The sequence below is a fragment of the Petaurus breviceps genome, unplaced genomic scaffold, assembly GCF_028583685.1.
Source record: "Petaurus breviceps papuanus isolate PSGF00001 unplaced genomic scaffold, PetGlider_PUasm1.0 99, whole genome shotgun sequence".
Lineage (NCBI taxonomy): Eukaryota > Metazoa > Chordata > Mammalia > Diprotodontia > Petauridae > Petaurus > Petaurus breviceps.
Genome location: NW_027187465.1, coordinates 23,497,137 through 23,510,609, shown reverse-complemented (window position 1 = coordinate 23,510,609; position 13,473 = coordinate 23,497,137).

Below are 13,473 nucleotides of genomic sequence, written 5' to 3'. Positions count from 1 at the left end.
ATGAGTAAACCAAAGACCAGGGATTAAAGTAGTTGAAGAACGCATTTAAAGTTTAATTAAATAACTTTTCTGTCATTAGGTAGGAAATGATAACACTGTGGCTCAACCATATGTATAATACCCCCAGACCTTCGTTTCTTTCTCTCTTTTGTTCTGCCTTTCTTTTTCTGTCTCTCTCATTGGTGATGGAATAAAGACACTAGTTATCACACCAGTTTTTGCACTGTGCTACTCAGTTTTTAGATAAACTTGAAAAAGAAAATAGACATTATGGCATGGGCTTGGCCCTGGCTTGTAAGGCAGTGGGATATAGTGGAGAAAAAGGTCAGATTTGGAATCAGAGGATCTGGGTTCAAATTTTGCCTCTATGACTTGCTTCCTGTGTGGCCCCAGGCAAGTTATGTAATCTTTGGACCTTTGTTTCCTTGAATTTGAAATGTGGGGGTAAGACTTTTTGGCCCCTAAAGTTCCTTCTGGCTCTAAAGTACCACCAGTACTTAGCCCAGTGCTTGGTACATAGTAAGTACTTGCTGTTGTATGTGGCACCCTTGCTCTTACCTCCCCCAGACCTAGTTTTATGCCTTGCCTCTACTAAGTACTTAAGCAGTATTTATTGAATTGGGTGTGGGAATCCAGGATACCTACTTCTGGGCAATTTTTCATTTCTTCGGAGACATCCTAGAGGTTTAGAATTTTCCCTTTCCACAGCATGTGTTTTATTTATCCCAATTCTTAAAGAATTCCTCCAGAAAAGATGTCCTTGCCTTGGGTCCCCATCCACCAGCAAGTGAGTTTCCACTTTCTCTTTCCTTTCTTCCTCTCCCCCAACTCTGGTCTGCTTGGACCCCATGGAGCAGCCAGTTGGGAAGATCAACTCATACACTCCTGCTCACGCTACTTAGATGAACTGCTCACGCTTCAGATGAGATAGAGGACCACTCAGCCTTACAATCCACCCTTGAATTGCCCTAAGGTCCTTCAGGTTTTGCCAGTTTCCTTGTTAGTACACTTTCCAGACTTCTGGACACTACCATCAGACCTCCATCCCTGGACCATATCATATATACTGTCCACCCTATGGATGAACTCTCTTCTTTGTTCTTTCTGCTTGTTGTTTGTCCTTTGTTCTCCAGGAGGACCATGACATCAGGAAGGTGATGTCTGCCCCAATAAGAGTGAGTGCCCTCCTTGAGGGCAGGAGCTGCCTCACATTTTCTTTCTGTATCACTAGTATTTAGCCCAGTGCTTGGTACATAGTAAGCACATAATAAATGTTGATTCTTTCATTCATTCCTTCATTCTCCTTCTGTATAAATGCAATGTGAAATGAAAATGGAACCAGGGAGGTTAGAGGCAGTCATTTTGTTCCAATGGTTTTCAGACAGTAATTGAAGCTTGAGTCAGTGGTTCCTAAAAGCATAGGAGATTAACAATAAATAAACTTGTCCATATTATTCTGACCTTGACAAAACAATCTGGCACCCACAATCAGTAGGACATAAAGCCCATTGAGAATGGATATTCTTTTTTTCAGTTGTTTCTATTTTCATCATTCACTTAATCACTGGTATTTACTTGTATAAAATTATTGGTATGATGCTTTCCTGTTTAATTTCCTCCTTAACAGTTTCTCAGGGAAAAAAAAATCATAAACCATGTAATTTATGTACTCAAGATAATTGGTGCTTGGAAATGAAGATTGAAATCCAGAGGCTTACTGTCTTTTATTACTCTATGGTGTATGTAATGGAGTTGAAAGATATTTTGAAAATTGAAATTTCAAAATGGATTCATGATCAATGGGGAGGAAAAAGTTAAATGTTCAAATCCTTCCTAAGACCTGAGTTTAGTACATGTTTTCTAACTGAATTTCCTCTACCATTATGTTTAACAAGGAGTAGAAATATTCATTACTTGGGTGAGGCCCAGAAAGATCTCTTCCAAGGCAGGTAATGTCATTGAAATACTGCTCTATGCAGATTGGGGGAAGAGGTATTCAGTAGGCTCGATGTTTTGGGGTGGGGGATAGGGGAAATATGGGGAGATCTTGTGGAAATGAATGTTGAAAACTAAAAATAAACAAATGATATTGACTTAAAAAAAAGAACAAAAAAGAAATATTGCTCTATGCCTCAAGGGGTTTAAAGGCTCAGGATTTAATCAGGTGGGAAACATTCTTGTTTGAAAGGAAATAACATCATAGGGAAACTGAGTCAAAAGCATCTTAACTTTGGCCATGCTAAGGTTGCCCCCTGAGCCCTTCCTAGGCATTGATATCTCATCTGTAATAGTTCCTAGACTTCACTTCCTCTGGACAGCACATAGCATCCCCTTTGAATGGTGGACTATTGGCCTCAAGACAATGTAGACAATCATACCTGAAATAAAACTTAGAAAAATATAAAATACAGTCCTATGAAACATGACCTCAAATAGCAAGTTTCACTAATCATAGCTCAGGGTTAAGTTATTGTTATTTCTCTCATGGTGTTGCAATAATATACGTTTACCAGGCTTTTAACAATTTACTTAGTATCCTTTTCTTCTTTTTTTCTTCTCTTTGGGTTTAAATTCATCCTGGTAAAAATATCTATCACTGGAAATCAAGAAAATAATTATAGTCCAGAACATAGAGTGAATATATGATAGTTTAATCAAAACTTCCAGAATATAGAGAGTGAATATATATGATAATTTACTCAAATACCCAAGAAAACAACACTGGTCTATTGCTGCAAACTTCCAGACTAACAGATAGCCATGTCTTTAAAGCAAAAAATAAAAAAAAGCAAAAATAAATCTTTAAGACTGAAATTTGTTGAGACTAAGTTGGCTTAGTCTCATCAACATACACCATTCCAAGTATAACTTCATAACTTTCACAACTGATGGGCAAATAACCTTAGATGAAACTCAGTCTACATTATAAGTAGGATTGAAGATTTTTACTCCCATTTTGTACAAGAAGTGTTTGTAATGGAGGAGGGGATCCCTTTTACTCAGTAAACCCATTCATTGTTTAGGAATTTCACAACACAGCAAGCTGATGCACAGGGCTGATGAGAATTTAGGACTAGATAGTCCTAAGAAACCTTGTAAGTTTACAAATAAGGAGACTTATAAGGTTTTTTCTTTGTACTTTTCCTACAGTAATTATCAACTTTTCCTTTCAAAATATACCCATGTAGTTATATTTGAGATATTGTTCAGCCCTGTATTTATGTTGATAATTTAATATTATCAATAATTAATAAATATCAATAATATTAAAAATATACCCATGTAAACCCTTGATAAGTTTTTAACATTATGACAATAACCCCTAATAACTTAATTAACTCATAATTTTCAGAAGTGATAGTCAAACAATTTTAGCTCAAACTTCCTGGAAGTTTCTATCATTATCCCTCCCAAATTGTGACTTTCCCCATTGAGGTTTTGATATATCAAGGGTTGGCATAGAAATAAAATAGGAATTTGGGGGAGTTTTTCAGAAGCCACAGATGATAAAGGCCAGCAGATGACACAGAGCTTATGACTTAACCCAAGTTATACAATAAGGTGCTGTAAACACACCATAAGAGAAAAAGAAAAAATTCAGATTTCTTTTCTGGTATGAAAGGAGGGTCAAAAAATTCTATTCAGATTTTCTAAATTGAGGGGGTACCATGCCCGTATCTCCAATAATGTATAAGGGACAACCGTAGTTTTTTAAGTTTCAGCATTTCAGAATATTACAACACATGGTTGGCAGAATTGATAAAATAACATAACAATTTTCATATATTTTTTCCCACCTTCTTTTAATAGTTCAGTTCATAATCTAACAATATGAAGATTATAAGAGAAGCTGTTTTTCTTTTTTCTTTTTTTTTTTTTTTCCTTTTGGAGGGCAATTGGGGTTAAGTAACTTGCCCAAGGTTACACGGCTAGGTTTTTTGTGTGGGTATTAAGTGTCTGAGGTCGGAACAGAACTCGGGTCCTCCGACTCCAGGGCCAGAGCTCTTACTCATTGAGCCACCTAGATGCCCCTAGAAGTTGCTTTTCTAATAGCCAATAGTTTACCAAATTTCACAACATAAGAAAATTAAGAAACATAACAATACAATAACCCAAATGATACTATGTATTTGAAATATGAAACAAAACCTATTACCAGTTAGGTGACCTCAAGTCAGTTGAATGCATTTCCAAATCATCCTACATAGAAAATCATTCCTCCTATCACCTTTGGCATTTTACATATCTAAATCACATCTAAAACCCTGTATGAAGTTATCAACTATGAAACAATTACATCTAACTAAAGAATTAATAATTACAACAATAGTTAACATTTACATAATATTTGTCATCTGCCAGACACTGTGTTAAGCACTTTACAATCATGTGATCCTTAGAACAACCCTGAGAGGTGGGTGTTATTATTTCATTCTTCCCCTTTACAGATAGGGAAACTGAGGCTAACAAAGATAAAATCACACAGCTAACAAATTTCTGAGAGTAGAGGGTTTCTTTTAAACTTAGATTTTCCTGATCCATACATTTTGTAGCATTTTCATGCTTTAATGCCAAACATCAAACATATTTATGCATTGTTCTGATTTACCACAATTATCCTAATGGTTGTTGTCTTTTGTTTTTGAAGACGACCACCATGTTAGAGTATAGTTACAGTATGGCTGACTATGGCTGAGCAGACCTATACAAGCGAGGAAGGCTACACCTCAAGTCAGGCACAAATAGTATATGTGAACATTTGGGGTGGAATCTTTAAATTTGCCCATGTGCATCTGTAATGGGAATGGGAATTTGAAGATCTTCCCTCCCCCTTAAGAGATCTAGGGGGGGAGGCTGAAGACCTCTCTCTCTTCTCCAAAGCTACTTCAAGTTGAAACTGGACATATAGCTGTCCCTGCCCCAAGAGGTCCCATTCAAGAGTTCAGTTCTTTAGCTGTCTTCCTTAGCTTGGTCAATGCCAGGTCCAGAAGGTCCCATTCAAAAGGTCAGTTCTTTAGCTGGCATCTGGAGCTCAGTCAATGCCAGGTCATCACAGTCATGGACAGGGGGTGACATCCAGCTTAAGTGATCAGTCATCTGCAGGTGGAGGGTACCAGTCCTACAGAAAACAAATCTTGCAAACAAGTTTAACATACAAAAAGTAAAAAAGAAACAAATATTGGGTCAGTAGTGCCTCTAGAGTCAGTGAACTCACTATCATAACCTCATTCATGGTAGAATACATGAATTAAGAGTACAATCTGACAATCATCTTCTCCTGAATAAATAACAGCTATGGTATTATCTCTCCCATGTGCTATAATCTCTGCAGGCTTTGGAACATCATCAGGTTTCCGCTTTATCATACTTTAGCTCCCAATTTTATTCTATTAGTAGAAACAAATTCTTTTTTTTTTTTTAAAGCAATCGGGGTTAAGTAACTTGCTCAAGGTTACACGGCCAGTTATTATTTCTGGGTGTGGTGCTGAGTATCCAAGCCCGGATTTGATCCAGGTCATCCCGACACTGGAGCCAGTGCTCTTACTCGCTTAGCCACCTGGCCACCTCTAAGCAATTGGGGTTAAGTAACTTGATCAAGGTTACATGGCCAGGTGTTTCTGGGTGGGTGCTAAGTGTCTGAGCCCGGGATTCGATCTCCAGGTCATCTCAACACTGGAGCCGGTGCACTTACTCGCTGTGCTACCTGGCCACCCCAGTAGAAACAAATTCTTTAGTTCCTCTGATAGTTATTTCAGAAGGAGGGTCAGTTTTCACAAGGGGTATTATTTCACAAAGAATAATAATCACTTGAACTATTCTATCATTTTTACAAAATTGTATGGGTTCTTCACCCAAATTTTTCAATGTTACAATAATTTCTCCTTGATAATTAGAATCTATTACTCTAGCCAATACATGTATACCTTGAGCTGCTAAACCTGATTTAGGTGATATCTGTCCAAAATGATTTTAGGGCTTCCCATACATATCCCACTAGAGATGTTAGTTCTTTTCTATCCAACCAAAAGTCTTCTGAACAATGTAAATCATATCCTGCTGAACCAGGTGTTCCTGGAAATGGTGCTGGGACATCTTGCCTCACAGTCCAATACTCAGTATTTGAGATCTTATGTGTTTGCTATTTTCTAATTTGCAGACTTGGGGTCATCATTCAGGCTAGAGGTGTACTCCCTCCCAATGGTCTATTATTCAAATTATGTAAAGCAGTAAACAAATTATCTTTCCAATGTTGATATGAATTATTAAAAGTTAACTAACTTCCTTAACTGTTCTTTCAATAATCCATTCATTCTTTCAATTAACTGTAGCAGCAAGCACCCCAGCATCCCCAGGGTGGCTGCTAACGCAGGTTCTTAGATCTGCTTTTCTAAAGGAAAGCAACTCAAAATGGGTTAACAAGCTTACTTTAATTAATCAAACATATATCATTTACCTAGTTCAGGGGAAAAAGGTCAGCACCCCGAACTTCAGAGTATACAGACAGAATTATCAAGACAGAGAAACAAATCAAGCAGACAGGCTTCCAAACTGTCCAACCATTACATCCATACCAAATCACAGTTACCAGAGAGGGAAGTATCAACATCTGGGTTTTCAAAGCTGGGGGGCTCTCAACAATGGCTGCCTAGAGTCTCATCTGGTCAAATCACACAACACTTCTCAAAGTGAGCCCCATAGCAAAGTCTCACATCAAGGTTTATATAGCCTTCTCCTGGCTCAGAAAATGTAACAACCTTCTTGACCCACTGCCCAATAATAAAGTATCTCCTGAGAAACAAGCCTCCTAACACAGGCTCCAGGTGCACTTAAGCCTAGGGGCAGGGAAGATCTTAAAAATTTACATTCCTACAACATTAACCTAGATGCTTATGGATAATATGGAATATGATATATCCATTCTATATTGTTTAATATATAACATCTCTTCATTTCATTACCTTTGAAATGGGACCCATCATCACTTTGAATCTGCATTGGTGTTCTATAATATAGACTTATGAGATCTAGAGTTTTACGGGTGTTTTTCTGGGTTGCATTGTTATAAGGACAAGCCACTAGTACACCTGAGTAGGTGTCAACACAAGTACATATAAATTTGCATCCTTTTTCTTGGTGTAGAGGATCAATATAATCTATTTGCCAGATTTGGGCTGGGACTTTTCCCCTTACTATCTCTCTAGTTACTACCCGAAGAATAGTCCGCTCCTTTTCCAATTAACATATATGACAGTTTTCTACTATTGTTTTAACAATGAATAAGGGACACTAATACCTCAATCTTGTGCTCCCCTGGTGTGTGTCCTGGATACCTAAGTGGCCGGCCATTTGGTGGACCCATTCTGCTAATACCGGATCGTCAGTTGTTGTAAAAGTAGGGACAATATGTTCAGTAGCAATCTTTGCTAGTCGATCAGCATAAGCATTGTGCTCACATTCTGGAGTGGTAAGGGCCACGTGAGCATCTACATGAAAAACTGACAAATCAGTAACCAAAGACATGTCCCCTATATCTTCCCACCATTCCTTGCTCCGGACTTGTTTACCATGTATTTCCCAATTTTGATTTTTCCACATGGGCATCCATGTAGATAACCTATTAGCTACGGCCTATGAATCAGTGAATATATGACCCTATCCTCCTTGTTCTGTTTTGATGGCTTGATGTAGTGCCATATGTTCAGCATATTGACCACTTCCACCTATCCTCGTACTTTCCAAAGTCCTTCTAGTACATGGATTATAGGCTACTGCTTTCCAACGTCTTTTTTGGCACAAATATTTTGCTGTCCCATCAGTAAACCATGCATGTTTCTTCTCTTCCTCAGTTAGTCCATCATATCCATCATTCCGTCTTACCAAAGGACTGTACCAACTGTTGCCTTGGTTCAGGAGATGTATCCTGTCCTCAGTATCAATGTTAGCTATAGATTCATGTAGGACAGAAACTCCACTTTTGCCAGTTTTAGCTCTATTTTGAATATACTTTTTAATTATGCTAGTTTCTTGGGCATGTCCAATTCTGTGAGAAGCTGGGGTACTCATTACCCAGGTCATAATTGGGATTCCAGGCCTTAATGTCACTTCACGGCCCAGTCAGTTGTTCAGTCTCTATCAAAGTCCAATACGCAGCTAACAACTGCTTTTTGAAAGGTGTATATTGTACTCCACATGAAGGAAGTTTCCTGGACCAAAGTCCTAAAGGTACATTTCAGCTTTGTTGTTTCTGCCATAAACTCCAGTTTGCATAATCATCCTGTACAGTCACTTGTAATTCCACCAGACTGTTCTGCATAGGCCATAAATCTAGAGCCAATTGTACAGCAGCTTTGGCTTCCTCAAAAGCTTTACTCTGCTCAAGTCCCCACTCAAATTCATCTTTCTTCCTGGTAACTTATATAAGGGTTTCAAAAATCTGTCCCAGGTGTGGAATGTGATGTCGCCAATATCCAAATAATCCTATAAACTTTTGGGGCCTCTTTCTTATTGGTAGGGATAGGAAAATCCTGAATATTTTGTCAGACTTGCAGCAGAATCTCTCACAGTCCTTTATTCCACTATATTCCCCAAAATTTTACATTTTGAGCTGGTCCTTGAATCTTTGCAGGGTTAATTTCCCACCCTTTGCTTTTCATTATGTTCAATCAAAAGTGTCAAACTCTTCTCTACTTCTTTTACATTTTTTCCCTGTATCATAATATCATCAATGTAGTGGGTAAGCTGTATATCAGTTAGCTTTAATTCATTCCAATGTTCCGCCACAATCCTATGACAAATAGTGGAACTATGCAGATATCTTTGTGGCAAGTGGGTGAAAGTATATTGTCTGCTATGTCAAGTGAAAGCAAATTGGTCCCACTGTTTAGAGTCTATTGGGATAGTGAAGAAGGCATTGACTAAATCAATCACTGCATACCAAGTCCCATCATATTTCTGAATACTTTCTATTAAGGTGACAGTATCTGGAACAGCAGCATACAAGGGAGGAGTCACCTTATTCAACTGTCGGTAATCCACTGTCATTCTCCATGTCCCATCTGATTTTCATACTGGCCAAAGAGGATTATTCCATGGTGTGGTTGTAGGGACTAACACTCTTGCTTCAGCATATTCCTTTATAGTATTAGAAATTTCATCTTGCCCACCTGGCACACAATACTGCTTTAAAGTAATTAATTCAGAAGGTTCGGGTAAAGTGATTGGGTCCATTGTTATTTTTCCCACTAAAACTGTATTAATTCCTATCTTCTTTACTGCAAATTGGTATCTCCCTTCAGGTAAATTCAGAGCCATAACTCTCAATATATCTATTCCAATGATGTATTCAGGAATGGGAACAATAACCACAGTATATTCTTTCTCAGGTGATTGCCCAATTTTCATCATTAGTTTGACTTATCTGGCTGATATTTCAGCCCCTCCTAGTCCTGTGACAGTAATAGGAGTTCCATGCTTGAACTTATCAGGATTCCCATAAATGAGGGAGGCCTCTGCCCCAGTATCTAATAAGGCCCTGGTTACAGTATTTGGTCCATTTTTCCAATATATAGTCAGATTGATATGGAGTCTGTAATCTTGTCTGTGTATTTCTTTAATCTGAGCTGGGGCTTGGCCAATTTCCTATTCTCCCTGAAGGTGTGATGAACTTGGATACAAGGGCTCAGGAGCATCGGCAGGGGCTCTTATCCTGGTACATTTTATATAGTTCATTAGTGAGAATGCCATCAATTTTTCTAAAATCAACCCTTGTTCTTTTTTTTTGCTTTTTGGAGGGCAATTGGGGTTAAGTGACTTGCCCAAAGTCACACGGCTAGTTTTTGTGTTGTGTCTGAGGCCGGATTTGAATTCAGGTCCTCCTGACTCCAGGGCCGGTGCTCTATTCACTGCGCCACCCTACCCCTGCTCTTAATAGATCAGTAAACAATTTTTTTCTTGGCAATTTATTCTGACTGAATCCTCTGGCCATTTACTTTTCTCTCACAAGGAAATTTATCTTTTTCCCATTCTCCTAAGTCACCTAGCTGTGAAATCTTATCCAGCACCTCTGACAGAGGGTGTCCTATTTCATCAATTAATAGAGTCAGAAGTAGGTACTTATGAACAGGAGGAGCTGTCTTCACCATGATATTTCTATGAGGAACTGCTAAGGGGATTTCTTGATATGTATCTGCATCTCCAACCATGATAGCAGTTTTCATTACTTCTTTCAACTTTCTTATACAGTTTCTAAGTGAGTGCTACCATGTTTCCCCAATAATAAGACACTGTCTTATTATTTTTTTGGAAAGAAAAACACCAGAGGGCTTATTTTCAGGGGAGGGCTTATGTTGTCCTGCCTCAGCTCTCCTCCGCAGCACTGCTCTCAAAGGCGCCAGCAAGCAAATCACTGGACCGGGGCGGGGGGGGACGGTGCATACAGAGGGTACCGTAATGTAGCGTGTAGCGCAGGGGATCACCTTCACTACAGTAGCAATCTCAATAGGGCTTATTTTCGGGGGAGGGCTTATTTTAGAGGAATCTTACACAGTAAGGGGAGGGCTTATTTTTGGGATAGGTCTTATTATCGGGGAAACATGGTAGGTTCTGTCTCCACTAGGCCACATAGAATCAGTGGATATATTCTATTGCATCTGGCAGCAGCTAAAGCTAACAGATTGGTCATATTGTTACCTCCTGCCAAATGAAAGTCTCTAAAAGCTTGCTGGACAAAAGGATTCTGGCAAATACTTATACATTTCAAGCAATCCACTCTATCACTACCCCAGCAGCTCCTTCATCACTGATTCTCACCATCCAAGACACTGAGGATTGTCCCATCCTTTGGGTCAGTAATCTCCTGTTGAGTGAAATTGTCAAGTATCTCCTTGAATACTGCTTGCCTTCCCTGACTCTCCTGCCTTCTTCTCAGTATGGGGCATACTTCTATCCCTATAGAAGCTTCCTCGTGAAATCAATTGTATCACTTGCTCTCAATGCACTCTCTCGGGAGTTGTCATAGCAACTAGGCTCAGATTCTACCAAAGCTATATGAACTTTCCTCCTGTTACTTTTTTGCTTCGTTTTCTGAGCCAAATTTACAACAGCCCTCTCTGCTTCCGGAGACTGTCCAGTACTCTCTCCTTTCACCTGAGACTCAGCTTGCTCTCCTGAAGGATGTCTTGAATTCTGGCACTTAGCCAACTCTTGTTAACAGCTTGTCTCTGCTTTTACATATAATACATTAGCCTATTAGTAAAAACCAGCCTCTTCTACTCACTTCCTCCCTATCTCTCCCAGGTTTTATTGGTATTCTTGGCAAACATGTTTCTAAATCTCTAGGTTCTCCCTGCTGGAGCCTCTCTTCCCAGTTTTCACAGATCCCTGTACTTTTAGACCACTCCCTTACTAGTGATGCATAAGGCAAATCCTTCCATCATGGGATAGCCATTTCTTCTTCTAAATCCCTTCTGCCTCCAAGTAGAATTCTGATATTTCATGATCCCATCCTCGTCGCCAAATGTAGCATCAACGCAATATTTACAGTGCCCATGATCACAATCAAGACCGTGACTATAAATATCCTATGATGTTTGATCACAAAACATAACAAACTCTCCACCAGAAAACCCAATCCCAAAACCAGTAAGCCGATTCCATTATAGTACCAAAGATATTCAGAAGCCATAATAACAGAGCCACACCATCCTTCAGCCTCCTCACAAACCAATACAACATCAATATTTACTCACAAACCTCTCTCTCCCCTTGCCTGAGCACCTCTATCCCCTACAGTCTTGCAAGCTCTGACCAGCTTCCTGTGGGCTCTTCTTCCCTTCAGCAAACTCCTCTCACCATAGGCTCCGTGTGATTACATCTAGCCTATTAAGGGGGCAGAGTTTATCTTCACAGCTTCCACAGGGAAGCTTCCTGTGGGCTCTGCTCCACCCTTTAACAAATTCCCTCCATCACAGGCTCCAAGTGATTACATTTAGCCTATTAGGGGCCAGAATTTACTTTCAAAGCAGGGGAGGTCTTCAAACTCCCCCCTAGGTCTATTAAGGGAAAGGGAAGATCTTCACATTCCCATTCCCATTACAGCATCTCAAGTTCCTTTTAAGCTACTGCAATTCTGCTTTGCTCATAGAGCACAGCACCTTCTCTGTTGATGGCATGCCATGCTGAGCCAGTGTCTACCATATCACACAATCAATTTCAAAGTTCTTAAGAGACCTTGAGAGTGTACTCATATCACTTCTTCTGACCACCATGTGAATGCTTGCCCTGGGTGAGTTCTTCATGAAATAGTCTTTTTGACAAGTGTATGTTTTGCATTTGAACAAGGTGGCCATCCTATCAGAGTTACTCTCTCTGAAGCAGAGTTTGAATGCTTGTCAGTTTACTTTGAGTAAGGACCTCAGTGTCTGGTAGCTTATCCTGCCAGGTGATCTTCAGAATCTTCCTAAGACAATTGAAATGGAAGCGATTCAGTTTCCTGGCATGGTGTTGGTAGATTGTCCAGGTTTCACAGGCATACAACAATGAGGTCAGCCCAACAGCTCTGTAGACCTTCAATTTGATAGTCAGTCTAATACCTCTTCTCTCCCACACCTTCTTTCTGAGCCTCCCAAACACTGAGCTGGCTCTGGCAACGCATGGGTCAACCTCATTATCAATGTATACATCCCTGGAAAGTATATTACCAAGGCAAGTGAACTTATCCACAGCATTCAAAATTTCTCCATTTGAAGTAACTTTTAGTTCCACATATGAATGGTTTAGTGCTGGCTGGTGGAGAACCTGTGTTTTCTTGGCATTAATTCTTAGGCCAAAATTAGCATAAGCAGCAGAGAATTGGTCCAAACTTTGTAGCAGCTGCAAACAAAAAATCATGCACCAACACTCCCTTCACTTTGGTCTTGGCTTGTAGCCTTTTCAAATTGAATAATTTACCCTCAGTGTGATAGCTGACCTTGATGCTATGTTTGTCCTCATTAAAGGCATTTGACAGCAATTCTAATAGGGGAGCACAAGTAGACCATATTCTGATTTACTTTCAGGATAGATTTCAACCAAATCAACTCTGGATTTATAATTGCTAGAGGCAACATTTAAATTTCAATTCAACCAAGGGCCGTTTACTGTTAGCACTTCAAAAATGAGAGCCCATCATTATCAATAAACTTTTATTTTTGGAGGGGGGAAGGCAGGACAACTGGGGTTAAGTGACTTGCCCAAGGTCACATGGCTAGTAAGTGTTAAGTGTCTGAGGCCACATTTGAACTTAGATCCTTCTGACTCCAGGGCCGGTGCTCTATTCACTGTGCCACCTCACAGCCCCAAATAAACTCATTTTTAAAGATATGTGGTGGCAATCCTAGCTTCCTATACTTTAGAAGAGAGAGAGAGAGAGAGAGAGAGAGAGAGAGAGAGAGAGAGAGAGAGAGAGAGAGAGAGAGAGAGAGAGAGAGAGAGAGA